The sequence below is a fragment of the Musca autumnalis genome, unplaced genomic scaffold (genome assembly GCF_047663935.1).
Source record: "Musca autumnalis isolate F117 unplaced genomic scaffold, ASM4766393v1 scaffold_3, whole genome shotgun sequence".
In the NCBI taxonomy this organism is placed as follows: Eukaryota; Metazoa; Arthropoda; class Insecta; order Diptera; family Muscidae; genus Musca; species Musca autumnalis.
In genome coordinates, this window is record NW_027411866.1 from 221,085,229 (window position 1) to 221,111,136 (window position 25,908).

The window sequence follows — 25,908 nt, forward strand, 5'->3', positions numbered from 1 at the left end:
AACATTGATGTGATTTTCATGTTCAGGCTTAGTTAGACTTACTGCAAAAGCCTAGCAACAGAATTGTTTTGTTGCTTAGTTAGTCTGTTGTTGTTTGTTGTAGTGTTTTTGTTGCTATGTTATTGCCTTTGTGTTGTTACCACAAAAATATTTCGTTCAACAAGTTATAATTTCATTAAAATTGTTGACATATCTGAGAGTCTGCACTGAAGTTCTGTCAGCACTGATGAAATCGCCAAGGTATTTCACAGTGTGTTAATTAATTTAACCGGAGTGTAGCAGTGGATTTTACTTATTTACTTGTTGTGCTTGAGAATCATGAAGCAAAATCCATCCTTGTTGGAAAAAACACAATTTCTATAGCATGACATTGGCGGGAGTAAATTATTGTGAGATACTAAATGAGTGGTTAGTGGATAAATCATCTTAATTGTGACATACAAAACGAGGATGGTATACAAATTTTGCCAGTAATGGGTGACGTAGAAGATGAAAGATACCAAGCAACGGCCATGAGTGGTTTTAACATGGCAAAGCCCAGGACCTACCTTGGTTCCTCTTTCTCCTCAAGTGGACACTGGTCTCCCCGTGATATCACATCAGTTCCCCTTTAACATCCATTAAAGGTAGTGAGCTAACATGTACCGCGCGTTCACCTATAAGAAAGTTAAATTTTTATATACATTTTCTGTCCTAATTAGAAGACTAATTATTCCATTTTACTTCTGAATATTTTATGGGGGAGGGTATAAAAGTTAGGCCCGGGCGGATTTAACGATTTGTTTACGTGTTATATTTTCAGTCACTTCATCTAACCGAAATATTTTAATTCAGTTTTGAATATAATTTTTTATAATAAAATATATTGTTCTTCTTCTGTTTACTCCCACCCTCGTAAACTAATCAGAAATGCATGGCAACAACTCAACTGAGGTGTTCAAAGTATTTCACATATTTCTTTAATTAAACGATCAAGACCAATGACGATTGAACTGCATAGGACAATCAACGGCCAGCCAACCATCATCACAAATCTCATGACAATTCCAAGTTTCAAGCTTCTAAAGTTTATATTTAATTGTAAGTAAGAATCAATCTGTGCCCCGAACTTACTTATTTCTCAGTAGCTCGTGCTGGTGTGGTATCTCTTGAAAGTAGTTTTAATTGATAAAAATCTAAAATGTTCAAAATCTTTGGACGTTTGTTTTTTCATACGGCTTCCCCCTTTTTTTGTTTGATTAAATGATTTCCTTTGCCGGAAAACACACCCTTTCTTATATTTTACCAGGTGTTTCTTTGCAAAAATGTTTTGTTTTTGTTTCCTTTCTGAAACATTTTGCGACAAATGTCGTTGTTTTTGTTAGAAAATCTCGTGTCAATTTTCACTTTTATCCTTTGTCTTGGTGGTGGCTCTAAAGGAATTTCTCATATTCATCATCGTCATTGTCGATGTCATTTGCATTGTTTGCATTTATGTATGTGTGCAGCCTCGGTACTTCAGTGCAATCACCGAAAATCATTATCACAATCAATGTGACAATCCTTTGGCTCAACTTCGCTCTCTATTCGGAAAATAAAGTATGCACAAAATCCTTTGACAATTGTTTCATTTCTGCCCCTTTCACTGATTTCACATCATTAACACTTTCTTTTGTCTATGGTTTTGTATTCCTTGCCATTGTCCTGTACTTTAGTCTCTTCCAATAGTTTGCGGCTTTATTCAAATATTTGTGTGATGTATGTATGGGCATTTTTGGCCCATGACAGTCACTCACTCTATACGGTTAAAATGTTTGGTTTTGAAAATTATGCCGCCACCACCACCGCCACAATTTCTTTTGTTTTGAACTTTGACATTTGAAAAATCGTTTTTTCTGAAACGCCTTTTTGACAGCATTTCCACTCTTTTTCCTCAGTTGGAGTAACAATAACAAACTACCGCTGCTACGCTTTATGGTTTTCATGGTTCAAAAAGGATATGTGTACATGTGTGAAATAAAAGGATATATGCATTGTAATATGCGTGAAAGGATTGTTTTGTACTTACTCAGCAAAATTGATTATTCTAGGTATGCAGCTATTTTGGTTTTATGGATTTGCAAAAAATTACAACCAGAGTTGTTGTAAATTTCGGGACCTATAAGATTAAATGAAATGTGTGACTATATATTTATGCAAGGAACAATTTTTAATTGAAAATTCTGCGAAATAAAAATAATAGAACATATATCTGATTGGACGTTGAAGAAGATTAGAAACCCCCAAAAGAGCTAGTTTTTTAAATAATAAACATTTTAGAACATCGTTTGGATTAGACCCTTTTGCCAGGTTTACTTTTTTATGAGGATTTATTTGACGTATTTGCAATAGAGTTGACATTTTAAAACCAGTGGATTTATACGCAAACGTATATAACAATATATAAACGAAAATTATTAACCATATTCTGACACCGCAGTGTGATAGAAGACCAAAAAAGAGAAGACACGTGTGTCGCCGTTTTTCCCTATCTCAACAACATTCGCGGTTATAGGCCTCCACAGTTTTGAGGCTTTAAAGCCAAAAGGGGTTATTTTAGAGGCAAAGTTGTAGCACATCTCAAAAAGAATAAAAATTCTGAAGACATAAACTCCATCAAACTTCATCTTCTAGGTCATAATCGACTAGATGTAATTTCTCTTTAAATGTTTCTCGGGTTTTGGTCTACAGATGTCAAACCAATCGAATGTGAAGCAAACATCCAACGACAACAATTTAACCTAGATCTCTATAAACATATTTTTAGAACATGCGAACTCTGTAAAACGGTTCTTAAAAATCAAAATAGCAAAGCAGATAGTATTTTTATCCTGTTTTCTCTGGCTCTGGTCCACAGATACTAAACCGTTCAATATTCAATACAACAATCAACCACAATAATGTAGCAAGAATATCAGTAAAGAACTTTCTGGAACATAAGAACTGTCTGCGAAAGGTTCTTAAAGGTCAACATTGCAAAACACTTTAGAAAATAATCGATGTTTATACTTTTTCTCCGGTTCTGGTACATAATTACAAAACCCCTTCAAAATTTAAGAATACAGTCAACTACAAAAATGTACCTACGATTTCAATAAACAACTTTTCAGCGGTTTGAAAAATTTAGTGGTGTGGGAGCTGTATCCGATTTATCCAAAAAATACTGTGTGATGCTACATCCACGGTTCTTGATGGATTTTATTGAAATATGTTTAGATCGATGTATTTTTTCACGGTTGATAGTGAAATCGGATGCGCATAAAAAGTGTATGCACTTTGTGCAAAATATAAGCGTTATACAGTTTGTTGCACACTAAACTGCAGACGATGCTACATCTTAGCGGCCAAAGTAAATCCTGACAAATGTGTACAAATTAAAAGAGAAGAATTCGCTGTATTGGTAAACCGCACCCAGCAAAATAAATTGGAAGTAGTGCAATGTAGACTAGTTCTTTCACGGCATGTTTTTATGCAGTTCAAACGGAGTCATGAAAAAGGCACTCCATTCCTCACATTTTAATCGCATTTGGATGCAATCCAAAGAATCACATCCATTTGTCACATTTTAACAGCATCCGGAGGCAGTTCAACGGAGTCGTGAAAAAGGCACTCCAATTCCTCACAATTTAACAGCATCCGGATGCAGTGCAAACGGAGTCGTGAAAAAGGCACTCCGTTCACTACATTTTATTAGCAGTTGTTAGAGATCCCTACCTGTACATAAATCAGTTTGTACATCTCTACAGGCAGCGGAATACATTTCCAAAAAGAGATAATCGTGTTAACATTTCCAAACATTTGTTAATACAAACTAAATATTATTTTAAATAATAATATTTAATTTGTGAACATTTTTCCGGTAACTCACGAGAAGAAAATTTCCCAATGGAGTGCTGTTGGAGTACATGTCGAAATCTTAACTGGTGATGGAAAGACAATATTAAACCCATTTAGCAGATGAAGCAAAAGCACTTAAGCTTGGATTAAATGAAGAGCGGAGGAAACACACATGTTTGCGATTGAATTCAATAGAGAATTTTCATAATTTGTGTTAATTTAATAAAGGTATTAATATTTTTTGTTTTAGACAAATAATAAATGCATTTTATTTTGTTATTCAAAACACGTGCTCAGGACTGCCTCCTATTCAACCCCAAAGGGTCAGTTAAAATGCAATGCCAAAGGGTCAGTTAAAATGCAGTGCCAAAAGTTCAGTTAAAATGCAGTGCCAAAGGTTCAGTTAAAATGCAATGCCAAAGGGTCAGTTAAAATGCGGTGCAATGGAGTGCCTCTTTCCGGGGTCACTCCCTTGTAAAAATCATGAGTGAAAATGCATAATTTGATGCACTTCCAAATCACTTGTACATATCATTTAACTGCCTCTTTGGAGGCAAACTTTTCGCTGGGCATGCGCATCAAGTGATTTTGAGGATTTCGCGATTTACACGCATTTCAAAATGAACATTACCCGATATAATTTTATTTCAAGATTATACCCCATTTTAAGGAACCCAACATTTATTTGAAAGATATCCATATCGTCTGCCAGATGTTAGCGTGTTTTCGAGAAGTGATTAGAATAAAAAACTTAGTTTAATTTGGAAGATGGGCCGTATCGGTCTACTCCTTCGGGTACCTCCTCCACAAAAGTTCGAAAATTGTGCACACGATAACTCTTGAAGGGAGTGGCCGATTTGGTCCATACTTTGCACATCCTGAAACTTCGACCAGACTTAAATGAGGTTCCAACATGGACTTAATCAGTCCATTCCTTCGGGTATTTTGTCCAAACTTAATTTAAGTTCGAAGATAAGCCATATCGGTCCACTCCTTCAGGTTCCTCCCCCACAAATTTCAAAGATGTTCGGAAAAATTGTGCACACGATAACTCTTGAAGGGAGTTACCGATTTGGTCTAAACTTTACACATCCTAATATATCTACCAGGTATAGATCAGTTTCGAATATGGACTATATTTGTCCAATAATTCGGGTACATCACACACAATATTTCGGATAAGTTCACTTTAATATATGCCCTCGTATCAATTTGATTTTTGTTGAAGCAACTTGCATTCACTGACCCCCTTTACGATGGTATAAGTTTTTTCAGTGGCAAGTAAATACTTCCTGAGTAAATACCTCGAAAGTTGTAAAAATCTCTATGGCAACAGGTGTAGTGGCTGGAGCGCACTATAGCACTCGAACTGGTCAAACGATTTGGTCCGAAATTTGGACTTCGTCCTATTTTGTCCAAACTAAGTTTCAGTTCAAAGATGTGCAATACCGGTCCACAACCTCCAGTACTTCCCCCCAAAATTTAAAAAAATTCACTAAAATGGTATGCATGATACACTTTCTTGAACCAAATTTATTACTGGTCCAACCTTTGGATCTTCTAATATTTTGTCCAAATTTAGTTTAATTTCTAAACTGGCCCATAAACGATGACCCACTGAAATGACTAGTGGGTGCGATATCTATCTGTAATTCGAAAAACTGTCAACATAGGTCCATGTTTTAGTAGAGCCCCCATATAACGGTACCTCTCGATTTCCGGTTTTTTGGATTTCAGCTACAATTTTTCACCCAACTATCTGCAATTCGACATTTAAGGTTCCCAGTGCTCACAAAACTTCTACACCAAAAACATAGGTACACACTTTGTAATAGCTACATATAAGGTTTCCGACCATTTGAATACATTTTTATGCTTTTTTACCTTATTTAGGTATCAGTGGTCACAAAATATCTCAGCCTAAAATTGTGGACAGGAAAGAAAATAATTATTCCGTTTTATTTCGGAATATTTTATGGTGGAGGGTACAAAAAGTTCGGCCCGGCCGTACTTAACGCTTTTTTATTTGTTTCTGAAGTGTTTTGAGAGTAAATCAAATTTCTTAACGGTTTGGAAGATATAATCCTGACAAAATGATGCCTTTTGACATCGAAGCCTCAAACCTTTGGATGCCTTTAACCGCGAAAGTTGATGAGATAGGGAAAAACGGCGGGACACGTGTCTACTCTTTTCTAATCATCTATCAAACTGCGGTGTCAGAATATGGTTAATAAAACACACATCCAACTTCTTAAAACGACCACAATTATAACGAACAAACATTGTTGCAACTTGAGTAGAATTTTTTACAATTTGTTAGGATATATAGGCCCGTTTCTTATATTAATTACAGTTTTTACACGAATCGACACTTTTTAAGTAACCGAGTTTTCATATGAATTTTATGAAAACCCAAGGAGTATTTTTTTTTTAATTTTTGAACAAATTTTACATTTGGTGTCTGTTTGTTTCAAATCTAGTAACGCGTTCATCAATCGAACTAAAACTTTGCATATTTTTCAGATTTGGATGAATACATGAATATGAAACCAAAACCAATATGGGTCCATTTTTTCCTATAGCCCCCATATAGCGGTACCACCCGATTTAAGGTATTTTGAGGATTTCATTTTCATTTTTAACTCGAAGTGGCTGTAACTTGGCAATTGGAGCTCCCAATGGTTCCTCACAAAAAATGTTGGACAAAGGTCAAGGTTTTAGTTTGGCCCGCATATAGCGGTACCACCTGATTTCATGGGACATTCACGAACGGACTCTAAAACTACAATTTACCATATTCCTCCTTAAAAATCAAAATCAAAAAGGGAACATGTTTTCTATTGAATAACCAAAATTTATTCTTAAATTCACAAAAAGAAATAGATTGTAGCAGTTAATTGAAGTATGTACCTTTAATTAAACTATACAAATCGTAATATTACTGAAATAAGATACGTTTACCATAATATTCGATTTAAACTTCACATTATAATGTGGTATATTTGTGGCATAAAGAATTTAAGTTAAACCAGGGTTTCGGAGTCGGAGTCGAGCAATTTTGCTGGAGTCGGAGTCTGAGTCGAAAAAGATTACTCGACTCTGACTCCGGGCAAAATTTTTTCCACGTTATAGAAATATAACATTAAATTTGGAACAAGAACATTTTTTTTAAAATCATTCTTTATTTTAAAAGAAAGGTATAAGAAAACATATAGGCAAACGGTATATTATATTAAGTTAAAGGACAATTCGCACGATATTTACTATCCTCTGAAGTGTAGTATATTCTTCGCTATTTTGTTGATCCAATTGATTCTTTAACTTTTTGCAAACAAAAGTAATGTTCAATGCAATCGAATTAAGATTTGACATTTAAACTCTTTTGTCAGAAGTCTTACTCATCTTGTTTTTTATGAGAAGTCGTCCTTGTCTTTTAATTAAGACATTGTGGTCTCTATGGGAAATCTTACTGAATACCCTGTGATACAAAATGGAAGTCAAAATCTGGGGGTGGAAAAATTCCTTTTCGGAAAGAAAGCCCCAATTAAGAACTCCAAAGGATCCCATAGCTGAAATTTCTGAATTCTGACATAATGAATTTTTTATCGACCCCCATCAGTCATTGAGAAAATAGCTATATATCTCTGTTTGGAGATATTGCTTCATAATTTTTAGATGACATGTTTTCAGTTAAATAGAACTTTTCTGTTGAATATGCTGTCAAGCTCAGTTCCTTCCATGTCCTTTTTGTTCTTGAACTCAAAATTAAAACAAAATGAATTTTCTACAACAATGTTCCACCGAAATTATCCCATATCGCAGAAATCGATATTGTCACGTTTTCATTGTCCTTTATTAGTTTTACCCGTTACTTTATGTATTTCGGTAGATTTCGCATAATCTTTCGGATGGTTTCGCTTCTGGATTCTGAATTGGGGCATCATAAATTCGTTGTTGGTCAACGACAGATTCATCCCGCCATAACTCAGAAGTCGGACAAACGGCGAGTCTTTCTTCTAGGATTCATTATATTTTCAATGAGGGCTTTAAATGTAGACATTCAAATAACCGGATCTGTCAGCCAGGAACATATATAGTTCATGTGTATCCGAGTTTTCTACACAATCAATAGCGTATACGAAATTCAATGAAATACATAATCATAGAGTTTTCAGGAGAAAGGATCGGGTAAAAGTGATAAAGGACAATGGAAACATGACAATATCGATTTGTTGTCCTACATAACATTTTCCTATCAACATTTGTAGAATATTTTCATTTTCAGTTCCAGAAAACATCCATTTCCTATGTGCTGGGTGGTGTGAACAATATATCTCAAATATTTCAATAAAATTATCCACTCCATACCAAAGTTAAAAATGTGATCGCTGAATTTTAGTTTAAGGGGTGATCCCTACTTATAAATGTCAGAAAAAAGTAGAAAGTATAAATAGCAGAGAATATGTGGTCAAATTTTTAAGTCAATCGGAACAATATTGCCTTAGTATGAGCGTTGGATGGGAACAATTTATTTTATTTTGTATGCAGCATATAAACTGTGTTGTTCTCGAAATTAACCACAAAAATATATGACAATTGGTTTATTAGTTTTCGAGCTAGAATTGGTACCGCAAATTGCTTTAATAAGAACGTTTTTGTAGATGGCCTGAAAACTTCGTTATATTTTTTTCTTTCAGATGAAGAACAAAAATCTGCCATAATGTTACGTAGTTTTCTCGGAAGGTTTGAATCTTGGTCATGAATTGCTTATAATTTTTATTGCATGTAGTTCTTATGATTTTAATATATTTTGAAAGCTTCAAGAATTTCTCACGCGGAAGAATTCCGAATAGCCTATATAGGCCAAAATATAGGAAAGAGTTAAAAATTTGTGCACATTTTATTCATTTTTTTTAGTGGTATATTAATTCACTCTCGGAGTCGACCCGGAGTCGAAGCCGGAGTAGAGAAAAAAACACGTCTGGAGTCGGAGTCGAGCCAAAAATACCTCGACTCCGAAACCCTGAGTTAAACATAACAAATTTCTGACATTAACCCACCACACACAGATTTGGATATAGCTCCCATATATATCTTTCCCCGATTTTGCTATAACTCGGTCAATTTTAATCGAATAGTCTTCAACGTGATATTTTCTTAGGCCCTTGAGTAGTTTTTGCAAAAATCTCTTCAGATTTGGATATAGCTCCCATATATATGGTTCCCCGATTTTGCTATAAATCGCTCGGTTTTTGAATAATAGCCTTCAAATTTAACATTGGATGTTTCCTAAGGCTCCTGTTCAGTTTTACCACTTTTGATTTGATTTCGCAAAAATCGGTACATATTTGGTTATAGGCTCCATATATAGATTTCACCGATTTTGCTATAAGTCGGTAAATTTTTGGAAAAAAGCCTTCAAATTTAACATGGGATGTTTTCTTAGGCCCTTTTTCATTTTCACCGATTTTAACAAAAATCAGTTTAGATTTGAATTTCATCAAAAATTGTGCGAATTATAGCAAATATCCAAATCGATCAGGGGCCTAAGAAAATATAACATATTTAATTTGAAGGCTATTCGATTAAAATTGACCGAGTTGTAGCAAAATCGGGGAAAGATATATATGGGGGCTATATCCAAATCTAAACAGAATTTTAACTAATAACTAACTAATAATAACTTCGTCGGATCTGATGTGTTTACTGTATTTTTGTCCACAGCGGCAACACTGTGCGCCGTTCGGACTCAATGTGTGCACTAGGGTTATGACTTTTTGACATTTTTCCTCAAAAATGATTTCCTGTAGCAGGGATGAACGAACTTTTGCCTACTAATCACTATGCTATCGTTTATTCCAAAGAAATATAAAAAAAGTTCACGATTTTAAAAAAAATAATTTTTTAAAAAAATGTATGAAATGAAAAAATTTTTTTTTTCAAAAAACTATTTTTTGTTGCACGAATGAATAAATATAAGCCTACTAATAACTATAGTTACGTTTAGTTCATTCAAATATTAAAAAAGTCGCGAAAAAAGTCTCTTTGAAAAAAATTTTAAATTTTTTGTTTTTTGTTAAAAAATTTATTTTTAATAAAAGCGTTTACGACATTTTTACGATTCTCAGAATTGAAGAAAAATAGTGGGAAATAAATTTTATGTCATTTTATTTATCTCATGTGGCTCTGAAGTTTATTTTCAATTATATATCTGTTTTCAGTGACTTCAAAAAATTGTCCATAATTTTTATAAATTCAAATTTTAAAATCATTTTGTGCGTGAGGATTTTTCACCGAATCAGCTTATAATTAAGATTTTATGTAATCTTATGGCAAAACTCATCACGCTATGATACAGGGATATGAGGTTGTAAAAAAGTCATAACCCTAGTGTGCACGCATTGATATGAGAGAAGTCACCCTTGTCCCTTCGGGAATGTTGTGGGAACATACATATGTATCAAGCTTTTTGTAGAAAATTAACTCATGTTGAAACTGAGGTATGGGGTATTGTAACTCGCGATCAGTTTTACTATACCATAACTTTTGACTGCATTTCGGTAAAATAAACTGTTTTAGCCCGATTCACCATGGGGTTTCTTAAAATTATAATTTGAGCGGAAGCTGTGGTCGTACTAATGTAAAAAAATCGGAAAAAATCGTTGAAGAAAACGAATTTCATTATGTTATTTTCCAATTAGTGGTTTTACAACACAGTGTAGAGCTTAATGTCCAAAGGAGAAGTTAAAGAGTACACTACAGAGTTGAAGTTTCTAATATATGATTTTTTAATATATCCACTGTATCTACCTCAAATGGATGCTGACATTTTGAAACCAGAAATATGGGGTTTTTTGAATTTTTGCTCTAATCGGGACGCGCAGCTGGATTTCCCTAAAAGCTTATTATTTGATTATAGTACTCGCGATTTCGAATTTTTTAATGTATAACATGATGGTGTAGCCCTCACAGGATCACAGAAATCTGCGCCCAAACACGAAATTTTTGTGCGTAAATTTTTCTCAAAAACCTATTTTTTTGGTTTTAGTTTTTTTGCGTTCTGAATCTAACAAGCCACGACGCGTAAAAATCCACCCACTAGATCGGCGGATATGATACCCCTCAAATTTCGAAAATTTGCAAAAAATTATTTTGAAAATATCGCATAATAAAACACGTTTTGGATGTGTCAGTTCTACTCAAATAAATAGATCGATACGCGTGTTTAAACTGCCCGAAAACAGATATTTAAAAACTCTCGTAAATCCAGAGATATAATAGATTTTTTCTAAAAATTGAGTGCGATGCTACATCCACGGTTCTTGATGGATCGCATTGAAACGGCATAGAATGATGTATTTTTTAATGGTGATTATAGAAATCGCATGCACATAAAATGTATATGAACTTCGCGGAAATTATGACCATTTTACTGTGTTTTGCACCCTAATATGCAGCAGATGCTACATCGTGGTCGCCAAATAGAATTTGACAAACTGTACATCAAATAAGAGGGATTGATTCGCTATGTTGGAAAATCGGATGCGCATCATGTCATTTTCATAAATGCGCGGTTTATATGCATCTCAAATGTTGTAATATTCAATATAACATTATTTTAACGTTATGCCACCATTGGAATTCCTTGTGATTTGATATAAGGTTCTAATAATATTATCCAATAGGAAAACTATAAGAGAAAAATTTGTTACAACGAAATATCATCATTATTGCGTGAAATTTTGATGAAAATGCCGAAGAACTCAAACATTTTTTCTCCAACATTTCATAGAAAACCATAAAAAAAATAAAATTAGAATAATATGATTTTAATTTTTTCGAAATATTTTCTTCGTATTTTTGCAAATAACTTGAATACTATAGCTCCAACCTTCACAACTTAGGTTTCATTTTACTCCTCAAAATGTCTGGATGCTGTTATAATTTTTTTATATATTTTTCGTAAGTATGAGCGCTATTGTTTCAAAAATATGTTTGTAAATACGTGAAATTATTTAACAAATTTGATTTTTCGCGAATCCATTGAGACTTTGCGATTATTTTTTTGCATCCTCGCAAAGGTTACCAATTCAGTTCACGATAATAGGATATAACAGCTAACAATATTAAGCCGCGATTTTTTTAGAATTTTTTCTAATTATCATAATTAAAACAGTCATATCTTTTGCGCGCAACGATCAAAGTTAGTAACGAAAACAGATTTGGAATGCTGATTTTTTTTTTAGTCTATGTACCAAAAATTATTGATGTAGTATCAAAATTTTTTTTGATTTTTTTGAAATGAAAAAGACAATTTTAGACATTTTTCCTGGTATGTATTTACCCCCTGTTTTTGTAACTTATTTTTGTTCGTTCGTCTATATTCGTAATAATTTAGGCATCCATAGCTCAGCCCATAGATGACATACAGAATTAATTTTTCGTAGATGAGTTCCATATATAGTTAAGAATTTCTCATTAAAAATTCAGCGCTCAACATTTGCGCTAAGGCAAGTAAATCGATCTACAAAATTTGACAGTTCGTGTGAGAAGAATAAAAATTTTTACAAAAACTGGGGGTTAGTGTAGGGCTGCTCATACAACTACAAACATGTTTTGTTATTGTGTTGGTTTTGAAACACAAACATTTTTATAGTTTCCCAACATACCATTCAGTCTGATTTTATAAAATTTACGAAAAACAATTCGTATAAATACATTCTACAATTACACGGATAAGCTAATAATTAGCATACACATTCATTATTTTCAAGAAAATCAAGTTTCGTTTATTCTCCAGTGGCCACACAAGAATTTATAATTCAAATATGATGTTTTGTTCGAGTAATGTTGGTTTGTTGGGTTGTCTTGTGTAATGGAAAAAATTTATGTACTGCAATTTTTCATTTCAAAAAAAAAAAAAAATTCTCTTTTTCAATTGTGTGAGTGAGCAAATTGACACACACCGACAGCAGAAGTGCGCCCCTTTGAGCAGCGCTAATTTATTGCCACAAAATATTAATTCAGAAGTATGTTCACCAAAAATTTCCAAAAACGTCAAAATACATTGAGCAGGTTGCTCCCAATGTATGGGGTCTAAACTAAGACTTTGACCTACATACATATATTGATAATTTTTGGTACCAAGGGTTTCTATAAGTCAAAATGTCAAATTACAGCAGAATTGTCATAAAAACATGACCGCATCTTTCAAACTCAAATTGGGGGAACCCTTAGATGGGGCTACATCCAACCGAAGCCCTGTGTCGATTTTTGGTATAGAGGTTTTCCGTCCACTCAAAACAGAAATAATGTACTTAACTATAAATCCCACTTCTTTGCGGAGCTTATATGAATCGAGGTGCACAGATCCATTCCTTTGTATAAATCTCACCACGAATATTTCAATATTGAACGAAATGAGGAATGCTGGGTGATAAATGTTTTTTTTCTGCCAGAAAATTGTTTGAACATTAGGTTGAATTACAATCACATATGTACGTAACATGATATATACCCCATATTTTCTGTCTATAAAAAAGTCAAATATTAGCCAGGTTGCAACTCGCGTATACAAAAAGTGATGGCAAGATAACACGCGTTATATAGAAAGTATACCAAATCCCCGGTCAATTAAAATGCATCCCCTAAAAAGATCAGTAACTTTTTGTTGCTGTGTTTTCAAAACAAAAACTATGATGATGTTCTTATTAAAACAAAGTTAGTTGTTGTTGCATCGCAGCCTATGGCAATGTGTGTCTGTTGCAGCGGCAGCAGCAAAGTTAACATTTGTATCTCTCATTTTGGAGAAATACACCTGCCACGCGCCGTCAATGACTTTTTTGAGTGTGTTTGTAGTTTTACCAGGGTCCGGTGTTACCGCTGTCCCCCATATTGTCTTAAACAAAAACCAACAAAAAATGAGTAACTATGGCAGTCAGTGAATGAGGGCTGTTGATTTCGTCTGCTTCTTCTTCTTCTCCTGGGGTGTCTTGCTGCACTTAATTAAAATATTTAAATAAAATCATACAAATAGCCCATGTACATAAGACTGTGTGTTTGTATGTGTCATAAACAAATAGTCTAAATGAAAACTGAAAGTCAGCAACAGGAATGGAACTACAACAACCACCACTATCATTCTTAGTATGCAATACAACTACTAACAATTCTACCAGTTTTCTACATAAGCACGAGCTCATTTATTCACTCTCACCCCGACATGATCGCCACTATTCATATTGCTGCATGACTGGACAGACAAGTTGTTTTAGTTTTCTCGTTTCGGTTTGGGGTCCTTTTTCACTGGAGTTTCCTTTTAATTTTCATTAACTTCATACACAAGGGGTTCACCGTGTTGTAACAACTTGCTTATATTCTGATCAATAATTTTTTGTGAACTTGCCACTTATTAGCGTAAAAAATGCTACATTTAACAACACGTGCCGCAAGCCTGTTCCGGAACTATGGTTAAATGCTGCAATGACGCGTTGCTTTGTTTTTCGCTGTTTTATGTGGGCCGGTAACTATTTTCATATTCCAATGAAATCGAATTTTATCAGTCAACCTTTATGAACATTTATGGCAATAATCGCATTTCAATTGGGGTGTTGTTTTAGATTCTTATCCTGTTTTTGAAAGGATAATTTAAATTTTTATTTAGTCTGCACTTTTTGTGTAAACGATGTAAAGAAGGGGACTTGATAAAGGGTACCTTTATGAAGTTGATTTATAATAAATTTTGTATTAATTAATAGTAAGAACCTTGTAAAACCGGTTTTCGGAAATGGAGGATATTTTGTCAAATTAACAGAACTTAAAACAAAGAACAAAAGATCGCGGCGAAAGAGAGGGTCCACAATACATTGACGCAATTATAGCAAGGGTAATGAAAATTGTATTTACAGTATGTAAAGCAATACAACCGCGGTGGGTTCATTGACACTGCTTAGACCGGGAAGCATAGACATCTGTGTTCCGGTCAGAGGCTGCTACCTCAGTGTACATACATATGTTGGTTATTATGTGGTTTCTCTGGGATTGGATTATCATATCCCGAGATGGTTGATCCGAATTCTTTAGGTCAATGTCGAGACATAGGAAAACCCTCGGTATGTCACATCCACACCCACCACACTAAAAGAGGTGCGATAGATGTCAGGAGTGGGTACATCTAAGGCGTTACTCTGACCACGTCCATGTGAGATACTTTGATGTGTACTACGTTGCTGCGTGCTGCGTCAACACGACGACGTTGTCTGAATAACAGACTTCCCCCTCCCCCCAAAATTCCCCAAACAGCTACTGCAATATTTTGATTTAAACCGGTCGCTGAAATCCGTATGCAATTTAATACAAATGGTTCGATTCATGAGTTGCAGGAATATCATGGTCGTGGCGTTGCAGGAACCCAAGTTCAACAGCAAGTGCATCTTACAGCGTTGTAATGGTTACATGGTACTGAGGAAAGATCACACAAGAAGTGGACTAACTTTCCTGTTGCACGAGTCTCTTTAATACAGACTAATTTTGCTTGAGCTTGGCTCTAATAACCTGTACATGGGCTGTATATGGGTGCTCTTGAAACAACTTTAAAGGTGCTTACACCTGGGATGTTTTTGCGGATTCTGAAACCACAATGTTCATAGAAAAGAAAAATCAAAAAACAAAAAAATCGCCGGAGCGCTTTTATAAGGTAGTGATACAGTCAATGAATTGTCCCAGTTTGAACTTCTATATCTCAATAACGGTAAAATCTATGAAATTATGATAAAGGCGATTTTTATACCCTACACCACTATGTGGGGAGGGTATTATAAGTTGGTTTTGGCCGAAAAGTTTGTAACGCATCGAAATAATGGTCGTAGACCCATACTTATATATATCAAAATGAATGTCTCGACGAACTGAGTCGATCTGGCTATGTGTGTCCGTCCGTCAGTCCGTCCGTCCGTCCGTCTGTCCGTCTGTCCGTCTGTCCATCTAAACCTTGTAATCACGCTACAGGCCGCAATTTTGATCGGATTGTCACGAAATTTTGGATGTTGATGGAGGTCTCGGAGGAGAAGAAGCCTATTGATTTTGGTGATGGTCGGATATTATTTAGGGGTCGGAAAGGGCAAAAACCTTAGGTGGATAAAAAGACAACGTTTTTTTCCAAAGCCAATATCTCAGCTTCTATATGGGGTATACCAAAAGCAAAACATGACAATGAAAGCAGAATATATCGCCTTTCTGATGATGTAAACTAGGTGCTCGTAGGAGATCAAACAACGAAGATATCGCAATAGTAGCAAATAAACCCCCAATTTTCATTTTTGCGATTTTAATTATATTGACAAATATCACAGCTTTGGTTGAAAATTTTCCAAAAGCAAAGCATGACTATGAAAGTAGAATATCCCGTCTTTACAGTGATGCAAACTAGGTCGGCGTAGATAACCAAATAACGGAGATATCGCAATAGTCGGTAATACATCCCATTTTTCTATTTTTTTGGAAATCACGCTACAGGTCGCAATATTGATCGGATCGTCACAATAATTTCAGGGTTAATGGGGGTCTCACAGATGAAGAAGCATATTGATTTTGGTGATGGTCGGATAATATTTAGGGGTCGGAATGGGCAAACACTTATTTGGAGAAAAGTCAACATTTTATTTCAAAGCCAATATCTCTGTTCCTTTAAGAGGTATATCAAAAGCAAAACCTGGAAAGGAAAGTAGAAAATATCACCTTTACAACGGTGTAAAGCAGGTTGTCGCAGGTGGTCAAATAGCAAAGATATGGCAATAGCCGATAATGCATCCCATTTCCGATTTTTTTGTAATCACGCTACAGGCGCAATTTTGATCGGATGGTCACGACATTTTGGGGGTTAATGGGGGTCCCAAAAAGAAAGAAGCCTATTGATTTTGATGATGGTCGGATAATATTCAGGGGTCGGAATGGGCAAACACTTATTTGGAGAAAGGTCAACGTTTTATTTCAAAGCCAATATCTCTGTTTCTGTAAGAGGTATATCAGAAGCAAAATCTGGCAAGGAAAGTAGAAAATATCACCTTTACAACGATGTAAATTAGGTTGTCATAGCTGCTCAAACAACAGAGATGTCGCAATAGTCGGTAATTCATCCCATTTTCCGATTTGTTTGTAATCACGCTACAGGTGACAATTTTAATCGGATCGTCACGAATTTTTTGGGAGTTGATGCGGGTCCCACATACGAAGAAGCCTATTGATTTTGGTGAGAGCCGGATAATATTTAGGGGTCGGAATGGGTAAAAACTCATTTGGAGACAAATTCAAAGTTTTATTCTTTGTGAATATATTGGCTTCTAGTAGGGGAATTCCAACGACAAAGCCTGTCAATGGAAGAAGAAAATTTTTCCTTTACATTGGTGTAAAGCAGGTTGGCGAAGGTGGTCAAACAAGGGAGATACCACAATAGTCGGTAATGCATCCAATTCTTCCATTTTCTTGCAATCAAGCTACAGGTCGTAATTTTGATCGGATGGTCACGAAATTTTGGTTGCTTATGGGGGTCCCAGAGACAAAGAGGCATATTATTTTTGGTGGTAGTCGGTTTATATTCCCTAAAAGAAATGTTTACCAGTGAAAAGCTTATGCACAGGGGTAGTGGTGTAGGGTATCACATGGTCGGCCCCGTCCCGACTATAGCCTTTGGTCACTTGTTTTATTTATTATTGTCTTTTTAGGACGAAGGCCATTATTTTTTTGTTTTTTGATTTTTCTCATCTATGAACATTGTAGTTTCAGAATCCATAAAAACTTCCCAGGTGTAAGCACCTTTGAAATTGCTACAAGAGTACCGTAAGCAGTCAGCTGTGGAGATGCTGAAGTAGAGTTGCGTAAAGCTGAAAACACATCCAAAGCAGAGGTCCGCAAAATGCATATAAAAGGCACACTCTATTGCCTTTTCCCAAAAGCGAATAGTGCAGTGCCTTGCATATAAAAAATATGAATGTGCAAAAAGCAGATTTACCCCAAAAAATGATTCACTGCTTTAGTGCATGCTTGCTTGCTTTTACATTTGTATTCACACGATTCGCAAATGCAGTATGCACAATACTGCATACCACCACACAGTATCGTACCATCTTCTGTTTGAATAAATGAATACATTTGCCAAATCTCGCTTTTTCTTTGTGTTTCTTTAATAATAAGATAAACTAAACTAGTAATTGTTTTTATTGTCTCAACATTAATTTTTTTTTATGTTTATTAACATGTAAATTTGACCAGAAATATCTACTGCTTTTTGTAATGCAACGTGCTTTTTCGAAGGCAGCGTGCAAAAAAAAGACAACGAGCTCTTGTAGTGTGTTGTGTGTGTGCAATTGCCACACACTCATGAAAGTAAAGGCAAAGCAAGCAATAGCACTAAACAGAGATGGCAATAGCAAGCAATGAAAAAAGCACGAAATCGCGAATATGCATTAAAAGCGAGTGGCATTTTGCGGACCTCTGATCCAAAGTCGTCTTCTTTATCAGAATTCGAAGCGTCTCCCCGACAGTAACCACAGTATTTAACACCTACTGTTGCGGTTCCAAGCCTGAAATATACATCCTTTCTGCATATTTATTGCAATAGTGCAGAGAGATAACATGGAGGAAATAGTGGATTTCATGGAGAGAAGAATATCACGGTCGCGGCACTGCAGGAACCCAAGCTCAACAACAACTGCAGCTTTACAGCGTTTTGATGGTTAAATGGTAACGAAGAGCTTTCCCGTTGCACCAGTTTCTTCAATACAGACCTATATCACCTTAGATTAGCGCTAATGATCCCTACCTGGAATTTAGATGTGGAGCAGTCTGGAGTTATGTATACATTCCACCAATAAATAGCTACACTCGAGGTTATAGGCCCAAAATTAACCCGCCTTGGGAAGGTCATAACCTGGTCATGAGTTGTGGCATTCGTCTCTACGTGATGTCCAGAGGATACAGCGCCGGATGTGCAGATTGGCAAAGGGTGCCACAGTTCGCTAAACTTAGCCATCATTTCTCCTGGCTTGATAAAAGACGGCACGGCAACCTGCCGATTTTCTTGGATCCTATTTTTTTCCGATAATTGCCTCCATTAGCAGTGGTTTCAAATGGTTTACCAGTCACAGCTTCAGAGAACTGTCCACTCCTTCTGATGTTCGGGTAGTAGAAAATACTTTCCGGGACATAACCACTGCTGCAATAGCTAGTACAAATCTGCTGGCCAAATGTCCGAATTGATATCAATTATCCCTATAGACAGGCGGAACTAGCAGACGCTACATCATCAGAGGCTTTGGAACCTGACTGTATATCCAGCTGGATAAGCAGGGAATTGATTTTCTCACCAAAGTTCTGAACCTGTTTCTAGCAACAACATACCGGTCCAAGTATGTAAAATGAACAGTGTGGTTTTGCTAATTCGAGCCACATGGCGGTGCACGCAGAATTGGCAGGTCAAAGAATAGATGGCGCAAACAAGTGGATGAGAGAATTGGAGATCTTTTCTTAGTTCGGTCTATGGAACAAATGTTCTGTAATGGGCCAGCTAAGTAAGTAAGTTATTCTGCTAATGAAGCTATGCAAGAACGCCAACTATTAAGGCTTAACTCTTCCCCATCGTCAGATATATCCATTCAGTTGCTGATTATTAGTATGGGGTTCGTAGGCAGCACAGCATCCCCACCAATATCAGTCAAAGACTTAGGCAAAACACGGTGTGCGATAGGACAGTGTTGGTGGCACTCAAAAACTTTTGATACTGTCATGCACTCCACACTTATTGAGGACATCGAGCAGACTACCCTTCGGCCAAGTATGAAGCGTTGGATAAACATTTATATTTGTAGGCGCCTGTCTTATATGGAATTCCTGAATCAGAAGTCGACAAGAGAAACAGGGAATTTGTCAAGGTGGGTTGATCTCTCCGGAACTGATTACCTTATGTCACAGATTGTACTATCTGGATGTCGGGATCCTAGCAAATTTTCCTATTCGAGAAATATGTGTTTATCCACCAAATGTTAAGGTAAAATTCGATGGTATTTTCACGTCGCTCACGCCCAGTTATCTGTGACAAACTAAAACCCCAATACTTGGGGGTGCAGATAAAGAAAATTGTTGGCCACATAAAACTTCGGTCGGTCTATGGTAAGCCTCGAAAGTAAGTGAAGTAACATTCAATTCTGTCAGACGATCGTCTTGAGAAATCCCTGCAGGGTACTGCCTCAAGTGGTCACAATTGCTCTCATTGCAGAATTTGCTCGAGTGTTACCGTGAAAGTCATCGCAATCACATACAGCCATCTTAATTCTTATAAGGTTGACATCGATGACACCGTTCAAAATACCTTCCCAGCTTGCAGAACAGACCGGTATCTTTTCAACTGCTCTCAACCCTCCTCAACTAACTCCAGTAGCTTTATGGTTACAAACTTTTTGAAGTAGCAACGTTCCTAGACCTGGAGATATAGCAGAAACAAATTAAGCAGATTTAGTTCGACCAGACCACTCAATTACCCGTCGTAATCGCCTGATAACTGCAGCAGGCTGCCTCCTGATGTTATTAAATGCCAGTATGAAAGAAAAGTAGTTCTAGCTCAGCAATGTTCGAGATGGTGCAACCATCTCAATTCTTATATGACACAGTTCAAACTCTCACATTCTCAGTTGCCCCCCGAACCTACTCAACTAACTAAAGTAGCTTTGTGTTTACAAGCTTTTGATGTAGCCGTGATCCTAAACCTGGAGATATAGCAGACTAAGCAAAACAAGTAAACACGGTCTTAAAATCGGCCGGCAATGAGAACTCTGCGCCGGAGTATTTTATACCCCAGCGAAGAATAAATACCAAATGTCAGCCATTTCGGTGGGATAATGAGGCTGAAATCTTTAAATATCGAACATTGGGAGGCATTGTTCTATTGGGGCTATGCCAATTCGTGGCCCAATATCGACCATTCTCTGCGGAGAAGCGAAGTTCAAGTAGCAAATTCCTACCATTTCGGTGGAAAAGTGAGGCTAAAGCCTTTAATATGTCGAAATTCGGGATGTAATGATCTATGGGGGCTATACCAATCTGTGGACCTGTGCCAACAAATTTCAGGGGAAAGTTTAGTAGTCCCAACTCTGACTAAATACCTATTTCAGACATTTCGGTGGAATAATGAGTCCAAAACCTTCGAAATATCAAAAATTGGAAGGTACAGTTTTATGGGGACTATATCAAAACGTGGACCAATATAGCAATACAAATCCTGCTAAGGTTAATAGAGACTTCTGTACAAAATTATAAAGCTCTATACTAAATCTTGTGAGCAGTGTCTTTATTTCATCTTTATTTATATCGACTTAGAATTTTATGCTGATCAAGAGTAGGGTCTCCGATGGATATTCCGATGTGTTAGTAACGAAATAATAAAATTGATATCCCCTTCATCTTATGGAGGAGGGTATAAAACTTCTAAATCTGCGTGAGTAAGTGCTGGCGTATAAAATAGTTGTAATATTATCCATATTAGACGTCGAAGTTGATTGGCCTGCCCGAAGTACGACAATACATACAAAATATACATTTTCCATATTACCACATTTTACTTTCCTACCAACAGCATTTACATCTGTATTTTCATATAACCTCCCCCAAAAAACCAAAAGAAATTAAAATCGACGCGATGAAGCGCAACGAATAAAAAATAAATGAAACAGAAAAGACCAATAAATGTTATAAAATATGAAGAAAAACAAATACTACAAAGGCAACAAAATACTTAAATAAAAGTAACTATCATTATAAACAAACCTCAAAATAAGCAAGCAAAGGGCAGATGTTTTCTCTTTTTCTTTCTTTCCTGTATTTAGAAGAAACGTTTGTTTAAAAAGGTGACCACAACTAATGGCCTGTGCCACTGAAATTGAAGTCAACTGCAACAACAACAAAAACGATGAAGCAAACGTTGTTGGAGCGGTCAATAGTAGTTCTTTTTCACTGTGGTGGTTTATATGCTCTGTTGGTTTCATCCAAATCAAATATCAAAATCATGAAAGACGAGACCTAATCTTAAAGAGACGGGTCAACAGACCGCAGAAATAAAGGAATAATACGAAATAAATAGATATTTGTGGCACGATTGCTGTACGTTATGTTTGGTCTTTTTTTAACAATTGTGTGGCACAAGCCGTTCAAAAATATAGTTTTGTCCTTTTTGCAAAAAAAATGATAGTTATCAGTAGCCCTTGAATTGCAGTCGTACATGTGTTCTAAGTTGAAGAATTAATTTGGCAAATAAAGATGTACAAGGCTGGAGGTCAAAGTAATACGAGTAGTATCAATTTGTTTTGGGGAAACATATCGTGCTGTTTGTCGGTTTAAAGTTCGAAAATCAAAGCCAAAAAGACTGCCTCATAGATTCAATACAAATCAACATATTGTATCTCAAACATACGTCGGATTGAAAACGAGATATATAATAGTATACTTAAAGAACGATCTAACCAACTACTAGTCCTGAGGAAACACATGTCAGTAACAGTGATTCTCTCCAATTTAATGAGCTACGATATAGCCTGGGACTTTTAATATACTGTTCAGCTGTATATCCAAATAATAGGCTCACATTAAGGAGATAGTCTCTGCTCCAGCGTGCGTTCTTAGAAAAAAGTAAATTGCATCAGTCGGTTCTGGTGACGAATATATACTAACAGTGCGTGAAATAATTAAAAGAAGAAAAACCCAGTACTGTTATAATGAGTACTGCGAGAACTATCCAAAATAAAGTTAAAAATTTATCCGTGAACTTTTGTCGAAAGAAGTAGACCGATATAATCCATCTTCGAATTTTATATAAGTTCGTAATAAAATGTACTTACTTACTTACTTAGCTGGCCCATTACAGAACATTTGTTCTATAGGCCGAACTAAGAAGAGATCTGCATTCCTCTCTATTTGTTCTTTGCACTCTGGAATACCGCGCCTTTTCATCTCATCATCCACTTGCTTGCCATCTATTCCTTGGCCTGCCAATTCTGCGTGCACCGCCATGTGGCATGTATTCATACGCCTTATTAGCGGGTTCATCATCGCTCATTCTTATGATATGTCCTAGCCAACGCAATCGCTGCATCTCAATACGTTTAACTATATTGATGTCGTTGTATAGCAGATACAGCTCGTGGTTCACGCGACGTCGATATTCACCGTCAACGCAGATTGGTCCGTAGATCTTTCGAATAATTTTTCTCTCAAACACACCAAGCACTGCCATGTCTGCTTGCGCAAGTACCCAGGCTTCGGAGCCATACATCAGCACGGGTAGTATCAGTGTTTTGTAGAGCGTTATTTTTGTTTGGCGAGATGTGGCTTTGTTTTTAAACTGCTTACTTAATCCAAAGTAGCATCTGTTGGCCAATACAATTCTTCTTTTTATTTCACAACTGATGTCGTTTGTTGTGTTGACGGAGGTGCCGAGGTAGACGAAGTCTTTTACTACGTCAATATTATAGGAACCAACTTCCACAGTCGGTCCGAGCTCAATGGACGCATTGCGTGTCGACACCATCAACTTGGTCTTCTCACCGTTTAGCGCCAGACCCACTTTAGCAGATTCTCCTTCGACCTTTATAAAGGTATCAATTACTTCTTTTACTGATCGACCCATGATGTCTATATCATCAGCATAAGCAAGTAACATGTGACTATTGGTGTATATTGTGCCACTTCTTTTGCCGTTTGCCTCTCGTATAACCTTTTCTAGCAGGATGTTGAAGAGGTCACACGAAAGGCTGTCTCCTTGTCTGAAACCTCTTTTGGTACCAAACTCTTCGGAGAGGTTCTTTCCTATTTTAACTGAGGACCTCGTGTCAGTTGAAGTCATTTTACCAAGCCGGATGAGCTGTGCGGGTATACCAAATTCAGACATGGCTTGGAATACCTTTGAACGCAGCGGGCTGTCGAAGGCTGCTTTATAATCGACAAAAAGGTGGTAGGTGTCGATCTGCATCTCTTGGGTCTTCTAAAGAATTTGCCGCAGGGTAAATATCTGGTCAATGGTGGACTTGCCAGGTCTAAAGCCGCATTGGTATGGTCCAATTATCTCGTTGACCATTGGCTTTAGTCGTTCGCACAATATCCCTGACACTATCTTGTCGGCAATAGGGAGTAGACTTATCCCCCTATAGTTAGAGCATACAGTCTTATCTCCCTTCTTGTGGACGGGGCACAGGATACTCAGGTTCCAATCGTCGGGTACTCGTTGTTCCTGCCAGATGATGCTAACTAGCTGATGAATACACCTTGTTAGCGTGTCGCCTCCGGTTTTGAACAGCTCGGCTGGTAAGCCATCGGCCCCTGCTGCCTTATTATTCTTCAGCCGATTTATTGCTGTCTTTACCTCATCTTGGCTTGGCGGTATACATTCAATACCATCTTCTGGGATTGGGACTGTCGTATCTTCGTCGTCTTCGCTGCTATTGGATACCAACAGATTTGAAAAATGTTCTTTCCATATCCTGAGTACACTATCTGTATCAGTTACCAAATTACCTTGTTGGTCTCTACAGGAGGATGTGCCTGTACCAAAGCCATCAGTTTGATGCTTGACTCTTTGGTAGAATTTTCCGACTTCATTCTGGCTCCTGTACATCTCGATTTTTTCACACTCCCGCTTTTCCATCTCTCTCTTTTTCCTGCGGAAAAGACGTTTCTCCTCTCTCCTTTTCTCCCTGTATTTCTCTCGTGCGCTACGTGTTGCTACGGATTGTAAAGTAGCCTTATATGCCGCATTTTTCTCTTCGGAGGCAGCACGACACTTCTCATCATACCACGGATTCCTTGGTGGAGGTCTCTGGTATCCAAGTATGGATTTTGCGGCTGTTTGCATAGAGTGGGCAATGCTTTGCCATTGCGCTGATATGTTATCGGGATGAGGAGGGCTTTGAATAAGCAATTGGGCTAGTTGAGTGGAATATGCTGTGGCTATCTGTTCCGATGTCTAACTTTCGTGTTGTGTCTGTTCGTACTTTGTTTGCTACGTTTAAGCGGGTGCGTACCTTTGCTGCAACAAGGTAGTGGTCCGAATCAATGTTTGCGCCTCGGAACGATCGTACATCCAACACGCTCGATGAATGTCTTCCATCTATCACAACATGATCAATTTGGTTTCTTGTTTTCTGATTTGGAGACAGCCAGGTGCCCTTATGAATATCGAGATGATTAAATCTGGTACTGCTAACTACCAAGTTTTTTGCAGCTGCAAAGTCTATCAGCCTCATACCATTGTCAGATGTTTCACTGTGGAGACTGAATTTCCCGACTGTTGGGCTAAAGATATTCTCCTTTCCAATTTTGGCATTAAAATCGCCTAGAATGATTTTAATTTCATGGGCAGGGCAACGGTCATATGTTTCTTTTAAGCGCTCGTAAAATATATCTTTGGTCTGTTCGTCCTTTTCTTCAGTGGGAGCATGAGCGCAAATAAAGCTGAAGTTGAAGAATTTAGCTTTTATTCGAATTGCAGCAAGCCTTTCATTCACTAGGGTGAAGCTGGATACCAGATGTTTTAGTCTCCGACTAACTACGAATCCACAACCAAACTCATGCTTTACGTCATGGCAGCTATAATACAGTGCGTCACCTTTAGGTGTTGTTGTGACGCCTTTCCCAATCCATCGTATTTCCTGTATGGCAGTAATATCGGCCTTGTACTTTCCAAGTACGTCTGCCAATGCGAAGACTGCACCTTCTCTATAAAGAGTGCGAACATTCCAGGTGCAGATTCGCAGATCATGGTCCTTAAAACGTTTGCGGGGTTCGTCAACTTTAGAGGGGTTTGTTTTTCTTTTCTTTCGTTTTTTCATAGTAGGCTGTTTTTTCTAGGGGAGGGTTACTAACCCGACGCCCAAACCCAAGTTTTTAACGTTCTTATGGGTGAACGCGCAGCACATGTTAGCTCACTACCTTTAACGGGTGTTAAATGCAGTTCCCCAGGTGACACCACGGGGAGGTCAGTGTCCACTTGGGATGAAAGAGGGTCCAAGATAAATCCTG